Source organism: Salmo trutta, chromosome 24 (assembly GCF_901001165.1).
Source record: "Salmo trutta chromosome 24, fSalTru1.1, whole genome shotgun sequence".
NCBI lineage: Eukaryota > Metazoa > Chordata > Actinopteri > Salmoniformes > Salmonidae > Salmo > Salmo trutta.
The window spans coordinates 3,070,848-3,085,377 of NC_042980.1; the positions used below are offsets into that span (position 1 = coordinate 3,070,848).

The 14,530-nt window shown below is 50.4% G+C and overlaps 2 non-coding genes and 3 pseudogenes across 2 annotated transcripts; all 5 read left to right on the top strand.

Annotated features, from left to right (window-relative positions):
- The first annotated feature begins 578 nt into the window (after positions 1–578).
- Positions 579–753, top strand: LOC115161556 (uncharacterized; annotated as a pseudogene).
- Positions 754–1,925: 1,172 nt separating this feature from the next.
- LOC115161628 (U5 spliceosomal RNA) lies at positions 1,926–2,042 on the top strand. The gene has a single exon (XR_003869325.1). It is a non-coding gene; the product is annotated as a U5 spliceosomal RNA (small nuclear RNA).
- Positions 2,043–4,355: 2,313 nt separating this feature from the next.
- LOC115161551 (uncharacterized) lies at positions 4,356–4,531 on the top strand (annotated as a pseudogene).
- A 1,141-nt stretch (positions 4,532–5,672) lies between these two features.
- LOC115161629 (U5 spliceosomal RNA) lies at positions 5,673–5,789 on the top strand. Its single transcript, XR_003869326.1, has one exon. It is a non-coding gene; the product is annotated as a U5 spliceosomal RNA (small nuclear RNA).
- A 5,788-nt stretch (positions 5,790–11,577) lies between these two features.
- Positions 11,578–11,745, top strand: LOC115161568 (uncharacterized; annotated as a pseudogene).
- The last annotated feature ends 2,785 nt before the right edge of the window (positions 11,746–14,530 follow it).

Consider the following 14,530-nt stretch of genomic DNA (forward strand, 5'->3'; position numbering starts at 1 on the left):
GGCTTGGAAGACATATGAAAACTTGTTGCCGGCTACTAAGCCAGGGAAAAAAAAATCAAAAAGGAAGGAGAGCGTGAGGGGGAGGGTTGGAGAAAGAGGGGGGGAGGCAGATCAGGGGGGGGGGGGAGGGGGAGGTTGCGGGGCCCTCGTGGGCCCCCTCTTCCATCTCCTTTACACCCCTGTCTGATCTGGACTTCTCAGGTATGGCCCAGGATTGGGCGAGTGAGGGAGGGTTAAGCTCCCTGTTTAGGGGCATGGGGTCCCCGGGCCGGAGTCGGGAAGGAGGGGGGGTGGTGGATTTGAGTGGGGGGCACAAGGAACAGAGGGTGGGTGTGCCGGGTAGTGTGTTTGTTTCCAGGGGAGAGGGGATGGCGGCCGACGGGGGAGCGTCAGGAGGGGAGGAGGCGTCCCCGTCGGTCGGGAGTATAGGGTGAGTGTTTTTTGGTTATTTTTATATGGGTATGGGTTTTGGGTTGGTTAGTGATGAATAGTTTTGAAATGTCTATTTTCGTGTTTATTGGAATTTGTGTTTGAATTTATTGAGTGGTAAAAATTTTGGTTGGTTTTGAACGTAATAAATATATTTTCTAAAAAAAAAAATCTGTTCTTATCAGTTTAATATCTGATATGTCCCCCATCGGGGGACTACATATTAAATGGATTTTTCGAACAGGGAGTCGGAAATGGGGCTTGCTCCATCCGCTCCACGCATCGACCCGGTATTGCAGTACCTCCGGGAACGGTGCAACACTTCTCTCTCATTGTCAAGGAAAAAGAAATACACAAAGCTATGTAAAACAGCTAGCAGAAGAAGAGAAGGAATGAAAAAAGAAGAATCATCCAAACTGAAACAAGGGCGAAGCCCCCTTCATGGGGTCCCCCGTTTTCCCGCCATTTTACTTAAAAAAAAAAAAAACATTGGCCAGGATTGTGTGTGTGTGTGTGTGTGTGTGTGTGTGTGTCTGTGTGTGTGTGTGTCTCTGTCTGTGTGTGTGTGTGTGTGTGTGTGTCTGTGTGTGTCTGTGTGTGTCTGTGTGTGTGTGTGTGTGTGTCTGTGTGTGTGTGTGTCTCTGTCTGTGTGTGTGTGTGTGTGTGTGTGTCTGTGTGTGTCTGTGTGTGTCTGTGTGTGTGTGTGTGTGTGTCTCTGTGTGTGTGTGTGTGTGTGTGTGTGTGTGTCTGTGTGTGTGTGTGTCTCTGTCTGTGTGTGTGTGTGTGTGTGTGTGTGTGTGTGTCTGTGTGTGTGTGTGTGTGTGTGTCTCTGTGTGTGTGTGTGTGTGTGTCTCTGTGTGTGTGTGTGTGTGTGTCTCTGTGTGTGTGTGTCTGTCTGTCTGTCTCTGTTTTTGACCCCCCCAAAAAATACAATCACTTCACCAGGATTGTCTGTCTGTCTGTCTGTCTGTCTGTCTGTCTGTCTGTCTGTCTCTCTCTGTTTTTGACCCCCCAAAAAATACAATCACTTCACCAGGATTGTCTGTCTGTCTGTCTCTCTCTGTTTTTGACCCCCCAAAAAATACAATCACTTCACCAGGATTGTCTGTCTGTCTGTCTGTCTGTCTGTCTGTCTGTCTGTCTCTCTCTGTTTTTGACCCCCCAAAAAATACAATCACTTCACCAGGATTGTCTGTCTGTCTGTCTGTCTGTCTGTCTGTCTGTCTGTCTCTCTCTGTTTTTGACCCCCCCAAAAAATACAATCACTTCACCAGGATTGTCTGTCTGTCTGTCTGTCTGTCTGTCTGTCTGTCTGTCTGTCTGTCTCTGTTTTTGACCCCCCCAAAAAATACAATCACTTCACCAGGATTGTCTGTCTGTCTGTGAATTTTTACCCACAGCCCTCAAACTTGGAAGAGTGGGTTCGGGAACCACCCGCGGGCACCCGGCCTAGAGTGCACAGTGTGTGTCTCGGGCCCCGACCTCTGACTTCCATACGACTCTGGTTTCTCTTCATTACGCACAAGCCTTTCGCCTTTTACTAAAGACTTCCGTGGAGAGGAACACTTACGAGTTCAACATATTTTTGGAAGGGCTTTGCTTCTGGCAGAGCCCGGTATCTTGTTTCAAGAGAAATTGACAGAGATGACGCCGAGACTTTTTGCTCAGGCGTTTGACTTGAAGCCGGCTGACCGACCGACCGACCGGCGTATTTTTCCACTCAAAGTAGTCGCTCGGGCAATTGAGTTCAAGCCCGACGACGACTGACGTGTTTTCCGGGCTTTGAACAAATAGTCGCACTAGGCTTAAAGAGCTAGTGACTTAAAGACGCATTAGCGACTTGTTAAAAAAAACACCCGCCTGTCACCAGGGAAGCGTCGGGTGGGGAGGAGACAACTTTTGCCAAACCGCTGAGGTCTGCCGAGACCCCCGGGGGCCCGGCGGGTGCAGGGGTCAATTTGTGGGTTATCACTTCTCGGCCTTTTGGCTCAGATCAAGCTTGGTACCGAGGTGCCCCAGAGCCCGCTGAGCCAAAAGGTCGAAGGAAGAAGGGCGGTAAAGGTTTTTGACGGAGTTTTTTTCTCCAAGTTTTTTTCGGGTTTTCAGTGGCTTCCTTTTGGAGAGTTTTCTTTTTTCATTGATTGAAAGTGCCAATATTTTCTTGAAAATGGCGCATAATGAGAAGGTACCAGGAGTCGGACTGACGAATACGGTGAGGTTCACATGGAAGAACAAAGAGATTGAGCCATTGGGAAGGGAAACTTTCGGAAGAACCATATTGTTGGGGATACTGAAACTTGAAGTGAAGGACGTGCTATGCCTCCAGGATAATCCGAGGGAAGGAGCTTTTGAGGTGACGCTACAGAAGGAGGAGAAGCATGAGGAAGTCTTGAGGATGACGAGAGAGATGGAGAAGGAGAGACCCCTGTGCTATTATGAGGTGACCAGCCTGGCTAAAAGCAATTTTAGGGTGGTCACCGTCAACTTATATAACCCGCATGTGAAGGATGAGGATGTGAGGGCCTTTTTGGGCCGCTATATGGATAAGGTTTCAACGGCAAGGCTCCTCAGGGACTCCCTGGGGTTCTGGAATGGCAGGCGGGGTTTCCAGGCACTCCTCAGGGAGGACCCTAAGGGTCAGGGTGGCTACCTCCATCCTCCTGCGATGTTCTCCCTGGGGGCTGACCGGGGGACGTTGTTTTACGCACGTCAGCCCCCGTTTTGCAGGCGTTGTATGGCCTACGGTCATATCCTCGCCTCGTGCAGCACAAGAAAATGCAGATTTTGTGGGTCTACCGAGCACGAGGCGAGGGACTGTGACGCGCCGAAGGCATGTCACGGGTGTGGCATGCAGACGCACCTGTGGCGTGAATGCCCGGCGCGTCAGAGGTCATACGCGTCTGCAGCTGGGGGGGGGAGCGAGAGCCGGGGATGGGGGAAGAAGAGGAGGGGAACAAGAAAGAAGGAGAGGCACGGAGGAAAAGGACATACAGCGGGAGGAGAAGGAAAGAACGGCAGCAGGAGAAGAGGGAGAGAAAGAAATGGATTTGGTGGAACCAGAAGGGAAGGAGACTGAAAGAGAGGAGGAGCAGGAGGCGGAAAGAGAGGAGGAGCAGGCAGATGAAGGAGAGAAGGAGCAGGAGGAGGAAGGAGAAAAGAGAGTGGAGGGGACAGAGAAGACGGTGGTGGAGAAGAAGGAGATGGAGAAGGAAACAGAGAGGGAGGAGATTGAGAAGACGGCGGTGGAGAAGAAGGAGATAGAAAGGATGGAGACAGAGAAGGCAGCGGGAGTGAAGGATTGGGGGGACACTGAAATGAGGGAAGAGGGAAGGAGTAGGGATTGGAAGGCTTGGAAGACATATGAAAACTTGTTGCCGGCTACTAAGCCAGGAAAAAAAAAAATCAAAAAGGAAGGAGAGCGTGAGGGGGAGGGTTGGAGAAAGAGGGGGGGAGGCAGATCAGGGGGGGGGGGGGAGGGGGAGGTTGCGGGGCCCTCGTGGGCCCCCTCTTCCATCTCCTTTACACCCCTGTCTGATCTGGACTTCTCAGGTATGGCCCAGGATTGGGCGAGTGAGGGAGGGTTAAGCTCCCTGTTTAGGGGCATGGGGTCCCCGGGCCGGAGTCGGGAAGGAGGGGGGGTGGTGGATTTGAGTGGGGGGCACAAGGAACAGAGGGTGGGTGTGCCGGGTAGTGTGTTTGTTTCCAGGGGAGAGGGGATGGCGGCCGACGGGGGAGCGTCAGGAGGGGAGGAGGCGTCCCCGTCGGTCGGGAGTATAGGGTGAGTGTTTTTTGGTTATTTTTATATGGGTATGGGTTTTGGGTTGGTTAGTGATGAATAGTTTTGAAATGTCTATTTTCGTGTTTATTGGAATTTGTGTTTGAATTTATTGAGTGGTAAAAATTTTGGTTGGTTTTGAACGTAATAAATATATTTTCTAAAAAAAAAAAATCTGTTCTTATCAGTTTAATATCTGATATGTCCCCCATCGGGGGACTACATATTAAATGGATTTTTCGAACAGGGAGTCGGAAATGGGGCTTGCTCCATCCGCTCCACGCATCGACCCGGTATTGCAGTACCTCCGGGAACGGTGCAACACTTCTCTCTCATTGTCAAGGAAAAAGAAATACACAAAGCTATGTAAAACAGCTAGCAGAAGAAGAGAAGGAATGAAAAAAGAAGAATCATCCAAACTGAAACAAGGGCGAAGCCCCCTTCATGGGGTCCCCCGTTTTCCCGCCATTTTACTTAAAAAAAAAAAAACATTGGCCAGGATTGTGTGTGTGTGTGTGTGTGTGTGTGTGTGTGTGTCTCTGTCTGTGTGTGTGTGTGTGTGTGTGTGTGTGTGTGTCTGTGTGTGTCTGTGTGTGTCTGTCTCTGTGTGTGTGTGTGTGTGTGTGTGTGTGTGTCTGTGTGTGTGTGTGTCTCTGTCTGTGTGTGTGTGTGTGTGTGTGTGTGTGTGTGTGTGTGTCTCTGTGTGTGTGTGTGTGTGTGTGTCTCTGTGTGTGTGTGTGTGTGTGTCTCTGTGTGTGTGTGTCTGTCTGTCTGTCTCTGTTTTTGACCCCCCCAAAAAATACAATCACTTCACCAGGATTGTCTGTCTGTCTGTCTGTCTGTCTGTCTGTCTGTCTGTCTGTCTCTCTCTGTTTTTGACCCCCCAAAAAATACAATCACTTCACCAGGATTGTCTGTCTGTCTGTCTCTCTCTGTTTTTGACCCCCCAAAAAATACAATCACTTCACCAGGATTGTCTGTCTGTCTGTCTGTCTGTCTGTCTGTCTGTCTGTCTGTCTGTCTGTCTCTCTCTGTTTTTGACCCCCCCAAAAAATACAATCACTTCACCAGGATTGTCTGTCTGTCTGTCTCTCTCTGTTTTTGACCCCCCAAAAAATACAATCACTTCACCAGGATTGTCTGTCTGTCTGTCTGTCTGTCTGTCTGTCTGTCTGTCTCTCTCTGTTTTTGACCCCCCCAAAAAATACAATCACTTCACCAGGATTGTCTGTCTGTCTGTCTGTCTGTCTGTCTGTCTGTCTGTCTGTCTGTCTGTCTGTCTGTCTGTCTGTCTGTCTCTGTTTTTGACCCCCCCAAAAAATACAATCACTTCACCAGGATTGTCTGTCTGTCTGTGAATTTTTACCCACAGCCCTCAAACTTGGAAGAGTGGGTTCGGGAACCACCCGTGGGCACCCGGCCTAGAGTGCACAGTGTGTGTCTCGGGCCCCGACCTCTGACTTCCATACGACTCTGGTTTCTCTTCATTACGCACAAGCCTTTCGCCTTTTACTAAAGACTTCCGTGGAGAGGAACACTTACGAGTTCAACATATTTTTGGAAGGGCTTTGCTTCTGGCAGAGCCCGGTATCTTGTTTCAAGAGAAATTGACAGAGATGACGCCGAGACTTTTTGCTCAGGCGTTTGACTTGAAGCCGGCTGACCGACCGACCGACCGGCGTATTTTTCCACTCAAAGTAGTCGCTCGGGCAATTGAGTTCAAGCCCGACGACGACTGACGTGTTTTCCGGGCTTTGAACAAATAGTCGCACTAGGCTTAAAGAGCTAGTGACTTAAAGACGCATTAGCGACTTGTTAAAAAAAACACCCGCCTGTCACCAGGGAAGCGTCGGGTGGGGAGGAGACAACTTTTGCCAAACCGCTGAGGTCTGCCGAGACCCCCGGGGGCCCGGCGGGTGCAGGGGTCAATTTGTGGGTTATCGCTTCTCGGCCTTTTGGCTCAGATCAAGCTTGGTACCGAGGTGCCCCAAAGCCCGCTGAGTCAGAAGGTCGAAGGAAGGCAGGAGGGAGGAAATTTTTGGTGTCCTTTTTGGTGGGAATCGAAGTTCTCGGTTTTCATTTTTCTTTGGCTTCTTTATAAGAGAGCATTTATTGTGGAAGTGATGGCGCAGCAAAAGCCAATCAGGCAAGTACCAGGGATTGGTCTGGCCAACACCGTGAGGTTTTCCTGGACGGACAAGGAGATGGAGCCGTGGGGGAGGGAGACGTTCGGGAGGAACATTCTGATGGGGTGCCTGAAACTACAGGTGAAGGATGTTCTCTGTCTCCAAGGGAACCCAATGGAGAAGGCGTATGACGTTACGTTTCATTTGGAGGAGAAGCACGATGGAGTCATGAAGAAGGTGAGGGCAGAGAAAGGAGAAGGACCCCTGTGCCATTACGAGGTGACCAGCCTGGCTAGGAACAATTTCAGGGTGGTCACCGTCCACATGTACAATCCACATGTAAAGGATGAGGAGGTGAGGGCCTTTCTGGGGAGATATATGGAAAATGTCTCCTCAGCAAGGTACCTCAGGGACTCCCTGGGATTCTGGAACGGGAGGAGAGGGTTCCAGGCTCTTCTCAGGGAGGACCCGAAGGGTTTGGGTGGCTACCTCCATCCTCCGGCGATGTTCTCCCTGGGGGCTGACAGGGGGACATTGTTTTATGCCCGTCAGCCTCCTTTCTGCAGGAGGTGTATGGCCTACGGTCATGTCTTGGCCTCGTGCAACACCAGAAAATGCAGGTTCTGTGGGTCGGGAGAGCACGAGGCCAAAGATTGTGACGAGCCGAAGGCATGCCACGGGTGCGGCTCGTCTGCACACCTGTGGCGTGATTGCCCGGCTCGTCAGAGGTCGTACGCCTCTGCAGCTGGAGGGGGAACGGGGGATGGGGGGAGAAGAGAAAGAAAGGGCCCGGATGACAGTAATGGCACAGGGGAAAAGGATGCACGGGAAGAGGAGGTGAGGAAGAAGGCTGCGAGAGGAGAGAGGAAAGCGGAAGAGAAGATCAGAACAGAAGGAGAGAAGGGGAAGGAGGCGGAAGGAGGTGAAGGAACGGAGAAAAAGGAGACGGGGACAGTGGAGAGAGAGGAGGTGGAGGAGGAAACGGAGACGGGAACGGAGGGACAAGTGGAGACGGGGACAGAGGAAGAAGCGGAGAAGGGAGAAAGAGTGAAGGAGTGGGGGGAAAGCAAGATGTCGAGTGCCCTGGTTGAAGAAATGAGGGGGATGGTGGAGGAGCTGGCGACGAGCGTTGAAAGTGCTTCCACTATACCTCCATCTTTGAAGAAGAGGTTGAAGAAGAGGGATAGCCCGAACGGCGGAGGGTGTGAGGGGGGGGGGGGGGAGGCCAAGCGATTGATGGGTGAGGGAGAGAAGATGAGGTCCTCATTGGTTTCTCCCTCGGGCCCACTACTGGTGGATTTGGACCCCCCAGACACAGATAGGGGTTGGGAAAAGGGGGGGGGACATAGTTACCTGCTGGGGGACATGGGGTTCGCCGTCCTAGGTCCAACAGAGGGTAGCTTGGAGGAATTGGATGGACAATCCGGGATGCAGGGCACTCAGGTGCCTAACACCATACCTGCATCCTGGATTGAGGGAATTGAGGAGATGGAGGAGAACGGAGGGGTGTCAGAGGAGAAGACGTCCCAGCTGGAGGAGATGGAGCAGGGGAGCATCGGGTGAGCCTCCTGTTTTATGGGTCTTTCTGTATGGGGTTAGTAGTTTAATGGAGAAGGTTTTTTTTGTTTTCATTTTAATTCATGGGGACTAATTTTACGTTTGTTAGTTTAAATGTTAGGGGATTAAGGGATTGTGTTAAGAGGAGGGCGGTATTTAGTTATTTGGAGGGTGTGGGGTTTGATTTTTGTTTTTTGCAGGAGGTTCACCTGAGGGATGGAGGGGATGTTAGTAGGTTCAGGAGGGAGTGGGACAAGGGGGAGTCAGTTTGGGGCATAGGGGGGGTGCATTCATCGGGGGTAGGGATTTTGTGTGGGCACAGGGAGGTAAAGGTGGAGGGCTCTTTTGTGGTTATGCAGGGGAGGGTTCTGGGGGTGGATGTCACGTTAAGGGATTGTAAATTTAGATTAGTGGTGGTATACGGGCCACAGGAGGCGGCAGGCAGGAGGGAGATGGTGGACTGTCTGGCGCCCCTGTGTGTTACAAATAGGCACTTGGTGATAGGAGGTGATTTTAACATAGATTTAGGGTTAGCGGGGGATAGCAGTGCAGGCGCCATAACCGGGCTAATGGCTTGCCATGGCCTGGTTGATGGAGGCCTGCACACTACTCCGACAATGGCTGGCCCCACATGGCGCAACTCTCGGGGGGTTGCGCGGAGGCTCGATTACATTTTTCTATCTAGGTCTTTGGGTCAGTTGTCTGGGCGGCTGTTGCCTGTGTTCTTCTCGGATCACGACGGGGTGCTACTGCAGGTGGGGCCGCCAGTCTGCCTCTTCGGTAGGGGGTACTGGAAATTAGATCGGGATGTGCTGGAGGAGCAAGCTTTCGTCGACGCCTTTTTTGGTTTCTTTCGGAGGCTTGAAGGCCTCCGGTCCATGTGCGAGGGGGTGTTGGATTGGTGGGATTTAGTTAAGGTAAGAATTAGGGCCTTTATAATAGGATATTGTAAGAGGACTAAAAGGGAGGAAAGGAGGGAGGTGGATCGTATCCAAAGGTTGATTGAACTCGAGTACGAGGCAGGCAACCTCGGCGGGTCGATTGACTGGGAGAGATCCACAGCCCTGAAGGCACAGCTCAGGGAGCTGCAGGAGCGGAAGGCTCGAGCTTTCCTGGAGCGTGCGCATAATGGCTTTTTAGAACATAATGAGACTTGTTCCGCTATGTTCTTTAAGTCGGTTAGGGCCAGACAGAGTAGGAAGATAATGAACGGGGTGAGGAAAGAAGATGGTAGTATAGTGAGAAAACCGGAGGAAATGGTCAGGGTGACAACTGATCATTTCCGAGGTTTATTTAAGGAAAGGGAAATAGATGTAGAGCAGGGAAATGTGTTTTTAGAACACTTGTCCCGGCGATTGCCGGAGGACATTAGAGATGTGATGGAGGCTCAGATCTCCCTCGAAGAGGTTGAGAGCGCTCTCAGGAGGATGGGAAAAGGGAAGGTGCCTGGGATGGATGGGCTGCCGGCCGAGTTTTACCTCAAGTTTTGGGGTATACTTGGACCAGTGGTCCTCGAAGTCTTGAAGGCCATCCTTGAGACGGGGGTCCCGGGGGGATCAATGGCTGTCGGTGTGCTGTCACTTCTTTATAAGAAGGGGGAAGCAACCGACCTTGGCAACTGGCGGCCGTTGACCATGCTGTGCGTAGATTACAAGATACTTGCAAAGGTTTTAGCAGACCGGTTGCGCACAGCCCTTCCCTACGTCGTCCATGAGGATCAGACGTGCGGGGTAGAGGGTCGCTCTATTAGGTGGAACCTGCAGTTGATTAGGGACTCCATCGCTTGGGTAGAAGATAGAGGACTGCCTTTAATGGTAGCAGCGCTTGATCAGGCGAAAGCCTTTGATCGCGTGAATAGATCTTTTCTTTTCAGAGTGTTAGGTAGATTAGGATTTGGGGAAAAGTTTATAGGATGGATCCGTACTTTATATGTCGGGGCGGGGTGCCGGGTTAGCGTAAACGGTCACATGGGTGACGTTTTTGACCTCTCGTCAGGGGTCAGGCAGGGGTGCCCGCTCTCGGCTCTCCTCTTCGTTCTGTACATGGAGCCTCTGGGGGCTGCCATTAGGGCAGACACAGGGGTGGAAGGCTTGTTAATCCCTGGAAGTGGCGGTCTGCGCGTTAAGGTGAGGCAGTACGCCGACGACACTTCCTTGCTGCTTTGCAAGGACTCGTGCTTGACAAGGTCCCTTGCCATTATTGGGGACTTCACCCGAGCGTCGGGAGCGGTTCTTAACCACGCGAAGTCTTCCGTTAAGTTTTTCGGAAGATGGCGTGGTAGGACGGATGTGCCCGGGGGGTTATCTCTCTGTAACGGGGCCCTGAAGATTCTCGGGGTTCAATTTGAGACCTCCGGCTCAGCGACGCTGAACTGGAACATGGGCATCGCAGTGGTACAGAGGAAGCTAGCGATGTGGAGGGCTAGGTCGTTGTCTTTTGTAGGCAAGGTCCTGGTCCTCAAGGTGGATGTATTGCCATCTCTTTTATATTTGGCGTACATCTACCCATTGCCGGCTTGTCTGAGGAGGCATCTAGTGGGGCTAGTGTTTCAGTTCATGTGGGGTGGCAGGTACGAGTGGGTCGCCAGGGCACGCATGCTTTGCCCCATTGGGGAGGGAGGTAGGGGGGTACCACACTTCCCCCTCAAGCTGGACTCAATTTTTGTTTCTTTTTTGTTGACAGAGCTTGCTCATCCGGTAGTACACCCGTCCGGTTACCTCCTGCGGGTGTTCTTCTCATACCAGGCGAGAAGCGTAATGGTGTGGTCTAACACGGGTCCTCGGGCGGAACAGCTGCCGTGGCACTTTGGTCATGCGGCCAAGTGGTTACGTGCGCACCCCGAGGTTGAAGTTGCCCGTGTAGGTTTAGACCACAAGCACCTGTACGAGGAGGTCAGACAGGGAGGGTGTCCGGCACCTGTGGTGGGTATCCCGGCGGTGGTCTGGGAGGGAGTGCAGGCGCAGGGTCTGGATAACAGGCTCAAGGACCTGAACTGGTTGAGCCTCCACAAGTGTTTGCCGGTGCGTTCCATTATGTACCGGCATAGCTTGGCGCGATCCCCCACCTGCCCAAGAGCTTCTTGTGGCGGGGAGGAGACAGTGCGCCATGCCTTTTGGGACTGTGCCTTTGCCGGAGTAGTATGGGCTAGGGCACGGGTGTTGTTAGGTAAGGTAAGAGGGGATTTTATTTTGTCGTGGGCTCGGGTAGAGAGAGGAGTAGGGAGAGCGAGGGGGACGGTAAGGGACAGATTTCTACTATGGCTTCTCATAAGCCTCTTTAAACGGGGGCTGTGGGAAGCCAGACAGAACATGGTAAAAACAGGGAGAGATTGGGGAGTGGAGGGGATAGTGAGGAGGGTGGAAGAAAATGTGAGGGGGAGGATGAAGAGGGAGGAGAGGAAGTGGGGGCAGCATGCTGCCCGGGAGAGGTGGAAGGGGGGTTTAGGACTGTGGTGAAGGGAATAGGGAAAAGGAATAAGTTAGGTATGGGGAATTGGGAAATGTAGAGATTTAGGTATGTAGTTTAAGTGAGTATTGAGGGGGAGGGAAGGTGCTCCCCTGAGTTTTTAATTTGGGTTTCATTTGTTTTGAAATTTCAAATGCCTTGTGTTGATGTTATTTGTAGTGATGATTATGATTATGATTGTTGATGGTTTGTTTATTATGCTTATGTTTTTTGAACAGTAATAAAATCTTTTAATCATCATCTGTTCTTATCAGTTTAATATCTGATATGTCCCCCATCGGGGGACTACATATTAAATGGATTTTTCGAACAGGGAGTCGGAAATGGGGCTTGCTCCATCCGCTCCACGCATCGACCCGGTATTGCAGTACCTCCGGGAACGGTGCAACACTTCTCTCTCATTGTCAAGGAAAAAGAAATACACAAAGCTATGTAAAACAGCTAGCAGAAGAAGAGAAGGAATGAAAAAAGAAGAATCATCCAAACTGAAACAAGGGCGAAGCCCCCTTCATGGGGTCCCCCGTTTTCCCGCCATTTTACTTAAAAAAAAAAAAAACATTGGCCAGGATTGTGTGTGTGTGTGTGTGTGTGTGTGTGTGTGTGTCTGTGTGTGTGTGTGTCTCTGTCTGTGTGTGTGTGTGTGTGTGTGTGTCTGTGTGTGTCTGTGTGTGTCTGTGTGTGTGTGTGTGTGTGTCTCTGTGTGTGTGTGTGTGTGTGTGTGTGTGTGTCTGTGTGTGTGTGTGTCTCTGTCTGTGTGTGTGTGTGTGTGTGTGTGTGTGTGTGTGTCTCTGTGTGTGTGTGTGTGTGTGTGTCTCTGTGTGTGTGTGTGTGTGTGTCTCTGTGTGTGTGTGTCTGTCTGTCTGTCTCTGTTTTTGACCCCCCCAAAAAATACAATCACTTCACCAGGATTGTCTGTCTGTCTGTCTGTCTGTCTGTCTGTCTGTCTGTCTGTCTCTCTCTGTTTTTGACCCCCCAAAAAATACAATCACTTCACCAGGATTGTCTGTCTGTCTGTCTCTCTCTGTTTTTGACCCCCCAAAAAATACAATCACTTCACCAGGATTGTCTGTCTGTCTGTCTGTCTGTCTGTCTGTCTGTCTGTCTGTCTGTCTCTCTCTGTTTTTGACCCCCCCAAAAAATACAATCACTTCACCAGGATTGTCTGTCTGTCTGTCTCTCTCTGTTTTTGACCCCCCAAAAAATACAATCACTTCACCAGGATTGTCTGTCTGTCTGTCTGTCTGTCTGTCTGTCTGTCTGTCTGTCTCTCTCTGTTTTTGACCCCCCCAAAAAATACAATCACTTCACCAGGATTGTCTGTCTGTCTGTCTGTCTGTCTGTCTGTCTGTCTGTCTGTCTGTCTGTCTCTGTTTTTGACCCCCCCAAAAAATACAATCACTTCACCAGGATTGTCTGTCTGTCTGTGAATTTTTACCCACAGCCCTCAAACTTGGAAGAGTGGGTTCGGGAACCACCCGCGGGCACCCGGCCTAGAGTGCACAGTGTGTGTCTCGGGCCCCGACCTCTGACTTCCATACATGAAGGGACGTCGCGTGCGCCATCCGTATGGTTAGTGAGAAAGTCCATGTTGCAAATGTACCCTCCCTTACTAGACGTCCGACCACGTCCGATAAATCCGCGGACGGCGTCGGGCCGCTCGCGGGGGCCGGATCTTCCAGGAAGTCATCGAACGGAGTCTCTCGGACCTTCGGTTTCCGTTTAATTAAATTTTCTAATTTTGGTCATTTCCTTGCAGTCCCGGATTATTCCACGAGAGGGCGTATGGAATCATATTGCAAATGTAACATATATCACCAAATGCGACACGGCTTTTTCTCCTAAACCGAAGACAATTCGAAGACGAAACTCGGTCTGCGTGGGTTTGGCATAATGGGCAGTTGGCCCCGAACAGGATGGAGTCGAGGCCTCGACGCTTTTCGAGTTAAGGCTATTTTTCTGGGATTGAAAGTCAAAGAGGAAAATAGAGTGCTGATTTGACCACTTCACATCAAACTACATGAGCCTACGGTGTCAGGAGAAAAGGAACCATGCATTTACCAATGTTCATTTCAGAGAAATTGTACAATGACACATTGGTGATATTCAACAACAAGAGGTTTTTTTTTTCAAAAAAGTTACATATCCAGTTGCAGCGTGTTCAGATGAGTCCGTTAAGGCAGGTTTCGGAGCTCTGCGAGATTTCTGTGATTTTCTGTGATTTTCTGAAACAACACACACTTGTTCAACCCTCTGTAAATAAGTCAGTTCTTAACAGAAACACTTAAAACTCAATATTCTATAAGAGCCTAACGTTCAGATTCCTGTGTCAACCAGAAATGCCTTATAATGGTGTCATAGGGGCTGCTTTGAAGGGTTAAAAAGGTCAGATCTTTCCACAACTTCATATGTGTGACTAGGCAACCCTCATGAACTGTAAATCAGTCATTTATCCCATCAGATGTCAAAGAAAAGCTCTCTCAAACACACACACAGCAAGGACGGAGTGACACAGAGCGGTGCTTAAAGACACAAAGAGCCTGCAATGGCATTACCATTATCTCTAGGCTGAGACGAGTTCAATGAGACGCCCCGCTTGACCGTAGCTTGCTCGGTATGAGCGCAGCGACCGTGAGAAAACTAGGCCCAAAATGAGGCCTGCACCAATATGTCAAGTGCTTATGGGTGACAGTGAGAGAACCATTAGGGTTAGAAGCACAATTCAACCTCAGGAGCGTTCCTGAGGTCCTCCCGATCTGTGCAAGCCTAACCTTGACCCTGTGGCATTAACCCTTCACAGTGAAAAGAAGGTGTTTAGATCAAACTGTGTGCAATGACTTCTCTCCCCATAGGAATACATTGACAATTCTCCTAAATTCAACCTGAAGTCTATGTGGGTTATGAATGCCTTATGAACCTGTCTTCTATAACAATCCATCAGGCTACTGTGAGGTCTACCTGTGTCGATTCTAAGGTTCCTGGAGCAACCGGAAAATGTTAAAATCACCCTAGAGCTATTGTCATATAAGCAACCTGCAGATAGTGAAAATCACGCAACTCAACCATCTGTCATTCAGTCAATTCTTAAGGTAGAGACTTCATATTCAGGATTCTGTTTATGTCTACCCCAAAGACAACGTGTGTGAAGCAAGAGCTTCCTGTGACAACCGGAAGTTGTTAA